The sequence below is a fragment of the Python bivittatus genome, unplaced genomic scaffold (assembly GCF_059951505.1).
Source record: "Python bivittatus isolate LINGU-HERP-01145 unplaced genomic scaffold, Pbiv_v1 ctg000100_np1212, whole genome shotgun sequence".
Lineage (NCBI taxonomy): Eukaryota > Metazoa > Chordata > Lepidosauria > Squamata > Pythonidae > Python > Python bivittatus.
Window position 1 is genome coordinate 4,998,652 of NW_028277038.1, and position 8,771 is coordinate 5,007,422.

General features: G+C 42.5%; 1 long non-coding RNA gene across 1 annotated transcript in view; it reads right to left on the minus strand.

Annotated features, from left to right (window-relative positions):
- The window catches only part of LOC148216582 (uncharacterized), an 84,895-nt gene extending 76,528 nt beyond the window's left edge, over nt 1-8,367 (minus strand). The window contains exon 1 of the long non-coding RNA XR_015795144.1: nt 8,247-8,367. This is a non-coding gene — a long non-coding RNA (uncharacterized LOC148216582). The remainder of the gene's footprint in view (nt 1-8,246) is intronic.
- Nucleotides 8,368-8,771: the final 404 nt, after the last annotated feature.

An 8,771-nucleotide genomic window follows, 5' to 3' on the forward strand; every position in this document is an offset into this window, starting at 1 on the left:
TGGCATCTTCAGTTTAGGCTGGAAAAGTCCCTACCTTGTACTTCCATAGGGTGACTGTCAGCCAGGATGAACAACATGGAATGGGATGGACCATGATCTGACACAGCCCATGGTAGTCTGACATTTCCTCTATGCCTCAAACTGCCAAGGGTTTTGCAGTGTCTCCAAGACAAAAAAGCTTTGCGGCTCACCTGCATGGAGCCAAGCTAAGCCCACTCAAAGACTGCTACGCTGACCACCCGTTCTTCACCAAATCATGAAGCTTTCCATCTCTGCCTACTACATTCCAAGCCAAGTATGAAGGAAGAGGAACTGCTAAGAAGAAGGGAACAGCCATCAGCTTGGATAAACTATTGGTAAATTGCCCTAATCTTAAAGCATTTGAAAATGGAGACATGCAACTTTGAAACCCCGCACATTTAACAGCACGACAACCATTCTCCACGGAAGAGCAACTGTCCGATGGGAGAGATCAGAGACTTTGGGTTCTCCTACCGTCCTGTATTTCCCTTTGATTAGCAGCATGGTCAAAGATGGAGGGGGTATCATGGAGAGGGGGGAAGGGAGATTATCAAGTCCCACCAGCAAGGAGGTGAACAAACCCCGCAGCTCTGATACTGTGGGGGGAAGGACCAGGCTTGACTGCTCTCTAATAAGAAAGAGGCAGGGTGGGAGAAGTGAATCAGCATGGTTCACTTCCCAATGTAATCAGTCAAGTTCAAAACACACAGCTGTGACGACTGGGAAGCATCCAAGCCATAATGTAGCAGCAGGCAGAACCAGTGTTTGAAGAGGCCGTCCCTGGAGAAGAGAGTGGTGGGGGGCGCACAAAGGAAGGGAAATCATGAAGTCAGCAATTTAATGGCTGAGCTGAGAGAGCAGTTCTGCGGGGGGGGGGGGGGAGAGGAAAACCACATGCAAGAAAAGAGGGGGGAGGGAAGCATACAGAAGATAGGTGAAACATTCATCTGGTTTGTTTCTGAATGCAAACTAAGCAAATAGCAGTATTTGTCTGTAGCCTGCCTGTTCTTCTATTGATCATACAGGGGAGGGTTGGGGCAAGACAGTCAAAACCCCATTCCTTTTTCAAACTTCAGTCAATGAATATACGAACAAAGAAGTTCCTTGGCTTAGCGGACGAACTCACGCTTCCCAAACTTATTCCAGAATGCGTTTTCCACACCCTAGCCTTCATGAGCATCGAAAAGAGTCGGTGTGCTTTTTTAAAAAGGCATGCAGAAGGGCATATGCTAAGGAAAAGTGCATGTAAAGCTATGCTTTATGAGGGACAAAACACCTGCAAAAGGTAGGGATACAACGAAAAGAGCCATACGACCTCTCACGTTGGAAGCAACACCCATACACAGAAATACAAAGTCTTTGAAGGGGCTTTTCAAAAATAAATGCAAAATCTGTAGCAGAACTGGATCAGAACGAACCTAATAAGAAAGTGGATGAAACCAAGATTGGGCAATTTGCCCATTCCACGAAATTAGCATCATTTGGGAACCTGTGGATGGCAGGACAAGTTCCTGTCTGTAATCTCAATCAACATTCAAGGTTGCATGGTGAACCTAGATGTAGGTTCAAGACCTGCAAAACCAGAGGCTGTTTGAGGAATGTAGGACAGTGCCTTAGACCATGTCAGATCTTGGTCTGTTGGGCTCAGTGGGGTTCACCCTGGCTGGCAGAAACTTGTTAGACAGACAAGGAAGGAATTTTTCCATCCTAACTTGGTGATGCCCCTGAGCTTTTCTACAGACCAGTTTCTTGGTATGTGAAGCCATGTTTTTCTCTTCGTGTGATGTCAGCTAGGTATAAGGTGAGTTGAGATCTTATAGAAGCTGTATGTCAACAGAGCTGCAACAGAAGCCCAACTAAACTTGTAACCATGCAATGGGATACAAGCTATTCCAAGAAAGAACCCAAAAATCCACGATTCCTGAAGACAGAAAACAGACTTCCTCCAGGCAAATCTCTGCTTTGATAGACAAGAAACTAATTGCACTCTTTTGTATTGCTTGTGTTATTCAGCAACTGGTTGGCACAGTGTTTTGGGGCTGTTGGATGCATTGTTGTTTTTATCTAGAGTGATCAGTTGGAGACAAGCTCCTTTTGTGTTGAACACACAGAACTCGTTGGCTCCGACACTCACACATAAATAGTGGAGGATTCCTATAATCAAAGGCAACTTTGCAAAATTTGGCATTAGTTTCACAAAACTCTGCTCAAGACCTGCAGAGCACCTGTCCTAAACTGTATCTGCTAGGTCCAAATTCTGGACAGGAAGGCCTGGCACGATATGGTTCATGGGGTCACAAAGAGTCAGACACGACTTAACGACTGAACAACAACAGGGCCCAAATTCTAGGGGCTATGAACCAGGAACCATGTTGCGTAGGAACTGTACAAAAACGTTTTAAATTATAGCTAAAGGATTCACTGCACATCCACAAGGCAACCTTAAAGTTCAGGCTGTATGAAACCACTGTCCATACCTTTAAGGATAAAGACTGAAATTCTGGAAAGAAACCTGACAATCAGATCATCTTGCAATAGTTAACCTGTTAGCCTAAATTATATTTGATGTTGAGTTCTTGGTGCTCTCTGACCTTGGTTGTTGGCTTTCAGACATTTTATTTCCCAACTAGGTAATGTCATCAGTGTGGGTGAGTGTGGGGTTTGCTGCCTGTTCTGAAACATCTGGAAGGCAACAACCAAACTTAGGGAGCATCAAGAACTCCACAGTTCAACTTGGAACTACAGATATTCTCTTCCGTATTTGATGATGTCCGGAATAGGTGACCAAAGACATATAGTTAGATTTCCCCAAATTCATTATAGGGCACTTTCTTGTTTTACAATACAAGATGAGGATTAGACAACATTTAGCACAGCCTTATTGTGAAAGCCCATTAAGAACAATTGATCATCTGCTTGGCCCAATAAGAGGGGTGATAAGAGAAAAACAGGGCTGCATTGTTAGGCTAATGGAATAAATAGGTTGGCGCATCTCACTTGCTCAGAGAAAGGCCAAGCATCCATGGGGGAATAAGTATAAAACTCTGAGTTGCATAGATCCATAATTGATGTTCGCTGCTATAATAAACACAACTTAATAGGCTAAGCTTCAGATGGTTTGGAATAACAGTGTGCTAACCTGAACCCCGTTGAGAAGGCAATGAGGAAGCTCTTGATCTCAGTGCCACAGCAGAATTGGAAATGCATTCCCTTGTCATTAAGAGCTAAGAATATTTCATTAAAAGGGTTAGAGAGAAAAATTTGGTTGGCTCCCAGGCTGTCCCAAAAGGGCTCTGAACGTACCCATCATCAAAAAGATCCTGATACTCAGCCATATAACCCCCAGTGGGGACGCCTTTCAGACTGTAGGAATGTTACAATAGACCTGCATTCTGTTTATCAGAAATAACCAAAGACATGACGAATGATGGAATTACTATTGGGTTTTATTCTGTACTGCATATAGATGTATAGACAGCATCTTCTACCAAGGACCAGGTTAGGAGACTTTATCAGGAGATATGTGATGCCTAACTCTGTTCTCAGCAGAAAGGAATAGCAGGGAGGGTGGGAGCTTGGAGGGAGTAATAACCAGGGGACTGGCCATATTAAGTGCCCCACTCAACCTAACAGTAAGGCTGATCCTGTTTTTTTGGGGGGGGGGGGTTATATCTCACCTTTCCTCCAGTGAGTTCTCCTTTATACTCTGTTTTATTCTACAAGAACTTTATGCAGTCCGATTACACTGGTAGAGGGACTGAAGGACAGACTATTTTTCTGCTGTTCCAGAGGCCAGGGTTAGATTTCAACAGCATAAATCTTAACAGAGATTTGTAGAGTGGACCCATTTATCTGGGATGAAACTCTTCCATATGGAGATATTCAAGTAGAGATTTGAAAAGCCGTATCTTGGAGATTCTTTAAACTCTGGATTTCCTGTACAGTATAGGGTTTGACCTTGATGGCCTAGGAGTTCTTCTCTCCAACAATATGACCATGTCCATATAACACCACCTCAGGCCAATAAAAGATCTAACAGGTACATTTGTACAACAGACTACAAATATGTAGGCCATCACCTTACCTGCCCCAAGTCCATCTGATTCCTTATTATCTACTCCAATGTGCAGACTTGAGATTATGAGATGGAACATGTCCAGTGGAAGGCAACAGAGATGCTGATGTACCTGGAGACCAAGTTCTATAATTGGGTGTGTTTAGCCTGAAGAAGCAATGATGTAGAAGCCAAAGAGGAGATCCTCTGATCTCTTCAGATGGCTACGGGAAAGTGTTCCTACATATTGAGGAGTATGGAGATGGCCCTGAAGAAGGAATTTAATGACCATTATGTATGCATCAGTTTAGCCCAGATAGCCCAAGATGGATGAAGAAAAAATTCACGAATGCCTTGCCTTGATTCTCTTTAGCATAAGAAGGGAGAGGCAGAATCTCTGTCAGGCTTTCACAATTAAATTATTGTACCCTATAACAATAGAGTAGAGTTCTAGTAGTTCAGTGATGTCTGTTTTCTGACCTGGTCGACCTCAAAGGGGTGACACTACCTTTGGAAAAACAGGATGGGTTACAACAAATCAGAAAGATCTTGTGTTGATACAAGCTGCTGAACAACTCGCTCTGATGGTGGTCGTACCTTCTACATTAGAGCTTTGTAAGTGGAAGTTGGAAGGCCATTAATCAAGGATCTTATAGCAACAGCAGTTGGGCCTTTGAGGTCTTTTCCAGATCTACAATTCTTTAGAGAAGCGCTTTTTATGTTGCTCAGAAAGTGTGTAAACCCTGGATTTAATCTTTATCCCAGGCATTTATTCTATAAATCCCATCTCTTGTACAAAACTGTTCATGTTGACATAGCATCAAAATCCCCAAGGTTAGGAACTGAAAAAGTGCTTTGAAGTACATTATATCATAGCGGCTCTGTTGCATTTTGACACATTTTGTTAGTTTAATATATAGGGTGAGTAGGAAACGGGGTGGGTGGGAGACAGCTGAACTACAATTGTATTGTGCAGAGTTACATCATAGCATTATAGACTGTCCTCTGAGACAGATACAAATCTACTCACCAAAGAAAGGGGAGGAAATAAGCAAGAGAGCCTTTCCCACAAATGAAATAATGGTTTTCATGTTTAATAAAAATACTATCTCATGGGTTTCATCCAGCCACTTCTGCCTTCAGCCTAGCTAATTCAGGCAGACCACAAGATGTTTCTTCTTTGAATCAAGAGGGAACGGGAATGAATATTGAGTGCTCAGGGGTTGAAGTATTTACTTATTTATTTTTTAGGCTTTTAAAGAAAAGGCAGAATAATTGGGGAAGGGGGATGGAAGACAAAGACGTAAATCAGCCTAGAGACTTGCAGCTAAAGAATTGTTGGGTTATGTCAGACCCAGTGATGGACAAAATTTGTCAATTTTGCTTCTTCTCCATTCCTCGTTCTTCCAGTTCTAAATTCTGCTCAACCAATTTCCACCTCAATTTAAAGTTTTACTGTAAACTCTGCACAAAAAAAGCTGTAGACATTTTTATAGGCCTTCCTCCTAATACAGGCCCATTTTATGCAACTTGGCTTTTCTGAAAGCATTTTGCCCGATATATTCTTCCACCGTAATACTTTTTCATTAGCAAAATTTCCCTGAATAAACTTGAGAGGTATGCAAATTCCAAATGGTAATTACATTTTGGCATGCATTTTGTTTCCAAAATGTGAAGTTAGGTCAGCTCCCCATTGCATTCAAATCCAATGATTCCCTTTTCCCCAGTTCAGGCCAATATGTAATTGGCAAGTTTCCGGCCCTCTATAGCTCTTTAGCACGTGGAGAGCTCCCCTATGTCCAATTCTTCTCTAGCTTCCTTTGCTTTATGATTCCTGCTCTTCTTCCATCCTCTAATTCTTCCGGACTACTCTCAATCAGGATGCTCCTGGTGGAACCAGGAGTTCAACCAGGATGCTAAGCCAGAAGTGAATGTTATGGGTTTGGGTAATGGGTGGGGCCATACATTACCCAAACCCATAACATTCACTTCTGGCTTAACATCCTGGTTGGCTTGTGAACCTTGATTTATGTTCTGTGGGTGAAGCAACCCAATTGTAGCGTGTACAATAAATCATGGCTACACAACCCTGGCTTCACATGTGTGAATTCAGCTACTCCCATCCTGTATCAGTTTCTGCTCCTTTCATGCCTCTTAGACCTCCGCTGTTTTCTTCTTCCCTTCCTACGTCTTTGTTGTACCTTTTGAAGAACATCGGGGGAGAGAAATTCTGCTTTCTTTCCAAACTTCAGAATGTTATTAGTAGACCAAACGTAGAATACATTTCCATATCTATAAAGACCTCCCCACATTTGCAGCCACATGTGGTGATGGGGCAACTGGAAACTCCAGCTTCTGCCACCAGCTTTCAATGAACTGTTCCAGAGGCATGCATTGTGACCAGAAAAAGTGCATAGGAAGGTCACATAACTTTTACTAGAGAAATGGAAACAGGAACAAGCCATTAGCCAGTCTCATTTCCTCTATCATGGGATAAAGTGGGGACGGGGTGGGTGGGCGAGAGATCTCTGCTTCAGTATGCATAACCCAGAACAGGAATATACTTCTCTCTATATTCATAATCTGGATGATCCAGTAATTACCCAGCAGAGCATCAAAGCTATTCAGTATGAACAACTGAAGGGCCATTGAAAAGATCATAGCCTCTTTATTCAAGATTAATTCATCTGTCTTTCAGCTCCAGAAGACTGAAGAGGTTCACACCACTCCAGCACTTTCAAAGGGCCATTCTCAAGCTCACCCACCAAAAAGGCTGAATTTACAAGAACAAAGGCCAATCACACCAAGTCCTTCGGTGGGGGGCCAGAAACTACCGATCAGAAAGCTGAAGCCCATATGGGGCACAGACGAACAGAAGACGAGGGGAGCTACTTTTTTTCTCTCCCCCCCCCCCTTCTGTGAAGTTCACACATTGCATTAAGCTATAATGTGGCTTTTGGGGTTTGGGCTTAGCATGTTACGCAACCCGAAGCAATGTGATTCAGCACAATGCGTGAATGCTGCCAATTCTGGTTTACTTTACCGGAGATTGTGACTTTCCTCAATGTGGGAAGCTGACTGCTTCTCTCTCTTCCTGGTCCTATGTTCCCACCTTTCCTTCACCCATGAGAATTCAGAGAAAGAGAGAACAGGAGCCTTGAATTTAATTAGGCATGAAATTCAGTGCAGCTTGACTCTAAGCCCAAGGTTACCCACAACTCCTTCTGAAGTTGCCTTTGACTCTCAATCTCTTTGCTTTCAGAAAGGCTGTTGAGACACCTTTATTTTAGGTGTCTCTTGTTTTCTATCACATCTTGATTTTAGCTTTTGGGCCTGCAATTATTCCTTAATTCTCTACTGTTCATGAATGTGCTCCAAGCTTGTTTTGCTTTCCTGAAGCACACACACAACAGAGCACACACAACCCAGAGCAGAAACAGGAATATTTTATCCGTACCATATATTCCCAACTTCTTTGTTTTTTGCTTTAGCCCATTCTCTGTGTTTGACAACAGCTCCTTTCTGCTAGCAATAGAACGCTGTCTCTTGATGCCATCAAATGTAACATCTGCACATTTCCTCCAGATCAAGCTCCTATTGAATGCACAAAAGCAGCAGAGGCTATATATCATTCTGGTGTGTTTTCTTAGTCAACCACAGATACAGCTTAGAAACAATGATGAGAAAAATCCCAGCATGTTTTGGCACTAACTCCACAAGCTAGAGAGCACATCCCTCTTTAAGGCTTTCCAGAATACACGGAGCCAATCCTTAATTCTTCTAGATCCATGGTAAAATTGCCACAGGCTTAGTCTACCTTGGAAACAAGGAACAAGCAGAGAGAAAAAAAACCCCTAGATTTGTGGTTTCAAAAAGCAGGCATTTAAGTGCACACACCACCGGTTCAAGCTTTGCTTTTATCATGGTTTGATACAAGTTATGTGGGCTTAACCCTTCCCTGCAATCCCAAAGACCCGCTTCCAGCACAAAGTTAACGACTTCAGCAGCATTTCCAAGCCTGCAGCTGTATGAACAGAAAAAGTGTGTGTGTTGTGTGAGAAAGACACAACACCTGATATCATTCATATAAGTACTTCCCTCTCTTACAGCACCTGCTTGTTTCTTCATAGTGCTATATTAAGATAGCTTTTGTAAATTAAGTGTAACATACCTTCATTTATCTGAGTTCTCCTTCCTCTTCCTCCTCCTTGACTTTTACTCAATGGTGTGATGAGAGATGGACTTTAGTGGAAATATTGGCAAATCCATTCCCCCTCTTATTTCCATGTTCTGAAACAAGTAAAAAAGAGAGAAGACAGCGTGTAAAGACAATGAAATGCAGAGTCTACAACAACCGTATTGCACCTTTGCTTTTAATTGGCTATTTTAAGTTCCTACAAAATTAGAACAAATCCCAGATTTTACCAAAGGCCACCCAAACTAAACTCATCACTGAAGACCTAAAAATCTGAAAAATGTTGCAGGGGCTCCAAAATCAATAAATCACTTTCTGTGTTACCAATGTTCCACAAGCTGAGTTCACCTAGGAGGCTTAACCAAGTTGGGTTAAGGCCCAACATCTTCATTTGCTCCAAGAAGCTAAGCTTAATTAGCATTATCCTTGGTTACATTCAATCCATCCAGCTATTCTCTGGGAACCAAGCTGATGTGACTGGTGGAACAAACCATGCTTAAA